The sequence below is a fragment of the Nannospalax galili genome, unplaced genomic scaffold (assembly GCF_000622305.1).
Source record: "Nannospalax galili isolate Female #2095 unplaced genomic scaffold, S.galili_v1.0 scaffold820, whole genome shotgun sequence".
In the NCBI taxonomy this organism is placed as follows: Eukaryota; Metazoa; Chordata; class Mammalia; order Rodentia; family Spalacidae; genus Nannospalax; species Nannospalax galili.
The window spans coordinates 376,835-381,382 of NW_008346549.1; the positions used below are offsets into that span (position 1 = coordinate 376,835).

Genomic DNA, 4,548 nt, shown 5'->3' on the forward strand with positions numbered 1-4,548 from the left:
AAGGGATAAAATCTTTTGATTTGTAACAAGATCTAAGTCTAAGTAAAAGAAGTCAGACGCAGAAAGATAAATACCGCACAGTTTCACACATCTGTGGGATCTTTAAAAAGCTGAGCTCATAGAGATCAGAATAGAAGTTGATGGAAGTGAGGGGAGAGGGGACAAGGAGAGAGTGCTTGACAGGTGTCAAAGTTCCTCCAGTCAGACAGAACACACTCTGGATCTGTTACACAGAAGGTGGTTTGTGCTCAGTCATGTTGAAACAGCAATGTCTTGTCACAAAGAAATAACACGTTTGAAATGAGGAATAATCTAAATACCCTGAGTTAATCAATACGCACTTTACCAACGTCCCAACGCCCCACACTTCGCACGTGAAGATGTACAAGCCTGTCAGTTTTAAAAGGGAAAGTGATGCCTCTTGCCTGCAGAACAGTGGAACTCACATGTGGCCATGTTTAGAACTTCCTGATGAACTGATAGACACAGCCCAGATCCCAAGCCCCTTCAGGCCTCTATCCCTGAGTTCCTTAATAGCTCACCTGAATATTCAGTACATCCCACACCCCAAGTTTTAAACACCCACACAAGAACGAAAGGACCAGGGCTCTCTAACCTTCAAATACCATTATTTAAGTTGCATTTGGGGCCAGCAAGATGATGGCTCAGAGGGTAAAGGCCCTGCCAGCAAGCCTGAAGATGTGAGTTTGCTCCCCAGAACTTCCATGGTGGAAGGAAGGAACTGACTCACACAAGTTGTCCTCTGACCTACACATGTGTGCCATGGCACATTCCTGGATACATACACTTTTTTTTTTAATGTGACCAAGTTCTGTTTGTCCCCCAGCACCCTCTACAGAGGGTGAGCACACTATTCTCATACAGGGTGCACGTGCTCCACAAAGAACTAGGCCTACAGCCCAGCTTCACAGAGCACCCCCTTCTTCCCCGCAGGTCCCTCAGGCCTTGCAGTCTAATCCACTACAGAAAGAGAAAACGAGGCTCAGAGAGGGAGGGCCGTGGAGCCAGTGGAACCCAGCTCTCCAGGTACCCGACTCCAGGTGGCTTCCATTGGCATCCCCACTCTTTGGGAGAAACCTCCTGGCATGGCTAGTGGTACCTCAGGTTGGCAGTCTGTAGCTCCACCCCTCCCAACAAGGCTACTCTTGCCCAGAAAGGGCCCCAGCCAAACACAGATTGTGGTCACCCCTGTCCAAAAGTTTGAAGATTGACTCTAGGTTCTTCTCTATCAACCTGGAGAGGAATAAAAAATGATTGATTTCCTCTCCAAACCTCTTAAGCTCCTGACTTTAGGGATCTCACTGCCTGGAGGGCACCCAGTTCTATCAGTGAGATGAAATCTAAGATTAGACTCAAACCCTAGAATTTCAATTGCAGGTCTCAGAAGACAGCCTGCTACTCCACAGGCCAGGAATAGCCCTGTGTCACAGTGCCAGACAAGGGAAGAAACCACAGCCAGTGTCACAGTGGACTCGGGACAAGAACCGGAAGGGCAGAGCCGTCCCAGCGTTTAAACCCAGGGGCTTCGTGGTGATCAAAGCTGCAGGCAGCAGACAGGCATGAGACTGGCTGGTACAGTGGGTTATGACCTTTGGCAAACTGTTCTTTGTCTTCCAGTTCCCATATCTGTAAAAGCGGAGTAAGAAGCTCCCCAGAGAAGTAGACGGGGGAGAAAGGGAGAAGCAGTAAGGGGGGGGAGCCTCTCAGATATAGTCTTTTTGAGACAGGATCTCCCTGAAGCCCCAGCTGGCCTGCCTGGAACTCACAATGTACACCAGGCTGGCCTCAATATCACAGAGATCTGCCTGCCTTTGCCTAAAGGTGGAGTTGTTTTAAATTATTTTAAATTAATTAATTAATTTATTTATTTATTTATTTATTTATTTATTTATGTGTAGGGTGGAGCATGTGGAAGTCAGAAGACAACTTGTAGGACTCAGTTCTTTCCTTCCACGATGTGGGTCCCAAAGATCAAACTTAGGTTGTCAGGCTTGGAAGCAGGAGTTCTCACCCACTGAACCATTCCGTCCTATCAATTCATGGTAGGGCTCTTTAGGGGAATTTGGGAGAAAACAAAACCCAGAAGCTGGAGAGAGGACTCCTTTAGAGGCAATGACTCCATTGGTAAAGTACTTGCTGGGTAAGCATGAGAGCCTGGGTTGATCCCTAGAACACACGTAACAAGCTGGGGACAGCTGCATAGGTACTTAAAATGACCATGCTTAGAATACAGAGACAGGTGGCACCTGGAGCTGCTGGGCAGATTCGGTGAGCTCTAGATTCAGGGAGAGACTCTGTCTCAAAAAACAAAAAACAAGGTGAACAACTGAGGAAGACCCCACATCACTTCTGACCTCTGTATGTACACATGCCTGCACACCTGTGTCCACACAAACATGGACACGTACATATAACACACAATCACAAATTCAAAATTCCACATGAGACCTCAGAAAGCTTTCTAAGGGAGGGGCTGGCAGAGTCTCTGTCGAGTCTTCTGGTTAGCAGTGAGGTGTTTGGTAAGACCTCAGTAAATGTTTTTTGAGGAGGAGATGATGGTCGGGAGAGTGGTATGGCTTGACTCAAATGCTGTAATTTGTGGAAAGAGGGAAGTTTGGCTCGCTACTCTGTGCTGAGCAGAGATAATGACAGAGTGGCATCCCAGCTCTGGGGCCTTCAGTGGCTTCACAGTTTTAATCTGAATGGCATATGTGACCTTAAGCAAGTCACACCCTGTCCCTGCCCCATGGCCTGCCCAGGAATACACTCCCAGGAACCATACAATCCATACAAACCCTAAGAAGCCCCTGTTCTTCCCTGGAGCTGCCAGAAAGCTCCAAGCAGGTAGGTGAAGCTAGGTGGTTTCCTACTTCGTCCTGTGTGAGAGCAACTGCGGTGTGAGAGCAACTGCGGGTCAGAGGGATGTGGGATGCTGCCCCAAGATGGGCATATGTGTAGGTTTCTTGGAGGCAGAAATATATTTGAACTATAAAACCCTGAGAGACTTGGCTGAAGTCTTGTCTCAATGCATTGTTAGCTTGTGACCTCAGCCAGACTCCTTTACTGCCAGAAGCCTTAGTTATTTTACAGAACTGAGAAAACAGAAAAACCAGAGAGTGTCCCTTAGGAGAATACTTAACAAACAGTTGAACACCCGTCATTAAAATCACCAGCACTGGGATATGGCCTAGCATGCTCAAAGCAGCACTGCATAAAACTGGTGTGGTAGCATATCCTGCAGGCACTCAGGAGGTAGACCAGGAGGATCCGAAGTTCAAGATCGTCCTCAGCAACATAGGATTTAGAGGCCAGCCTGGGCTATAAGAGACTATCTCAAAAGGAAAAAGAAATCTGGGACATTAGTTGTCCTTTCTATGACTGGGCAATACCAATAAAGCTCAGGACACCCTCCCCAAGTCCCTCCTTCCTCTCCTCCTCTCCTGGGCTTCTTAGGGCATCAGGAGGTGGGGCCTCCAGGCAGGTGGGTGGGGTCTCATTCCAGCCCAGCAGGAGCAGGCCCTGAGGCTGAGCCACTGAGTCAGCTTGCACCTGCACCCACACCTTCCCACTTGCCTCCTCCTGGTGCAGATCCCCCCCTTACCCTGAACTTGCCCTTTCTAAAGCAGCCATGCCTATGACCAAGGGGGGTTCCCAGGGATCTGCCACCTTTAAGCTGGACCCAGTTTAGATAGAAAAATAACAGATCCTGCAGCCAAAGCAATGCTTTTAAACAGCCTTGTCTGGGAAGGGATGACCCCTGAACACAGACAAGCATGCCAGGGACTAAAAAATGAACATTATGACAAATGGATTGTGGCCACCCATGACATTGGGACTTCCATGTACCAGGCCTCCTCCCTTGCCCAAGCCCTTGTAGCCACAACCCAATCCAACTCAAAATGCTTTAAATGTGGAAAAACTGGACACTGGAAAAAAAATTGCCCCCAAAATGACTCAGCTGCCACTCGACCCCCTAAAACCCTCTGTCCTCGCTGTAAAAAGGGCTTTCACTGGAAAAAGGATTGTAAATCTAAAAATGACAGAGACGGCAAACCTCTGCCACCTTTAAACTCCTTCCGGGGCAGCCCTCAGCCCCGCTAACAAGAGGGAAGCCACAAACATTATGGGTAACCAGTATTACAGCTCTGCCACCTTTAAGCTCCTTCCGGGGCAGCCCTCAGCCCCGCTAACAAGAGAGAAGCCACAAACATTATGGGTAACCAGTATTACAGAAAATGCCCATCCAAAATTAACCATAAAAATAGACAATAAACCTTTCAAATGCCTCCTTGACACTGGGGCTGATAAAACCATCTTAAGGCGATCTAAAGTTCCCCCACACTGGGAATTAATACCAGGACCCCAACTAATGGGAGTAGAGGGAGCCTCCCAAGCATTCATCACTAAAAACTTCTATAAATGGGAGGATCCTGATGGAGAGGTTGGCACAATAAGACCCCCGATTGCAGATATAGCCACAAATCTCATAGGACGAGATATCCTGGAAGACCTCAATGTAGTTCTTGC

General features: G+C 48.0%; 1 long non-coding RNA gene across 1 annotated transcript in view; it reads left to right on the plus strand.

Moving 5' to 3' along the window:
• The window catches only part of LOC103742045, a 9,349-nt gene extending 7,857 nt beyond the window's left edge, over window positions 1–1,492 (plus strand). The window contains exon 3 of the long non-coding RNA XR_607607.3: window positions 1,399–1,492. This is a non-coding gene — a long non-coding RNA (uncharacterized LOC103742045). The remainder of the gene's footprint in view (window positions 1–1,398) is intronic.
• Window positions 1,493–4,548: the final 3,056 nt, after the last annotated feature.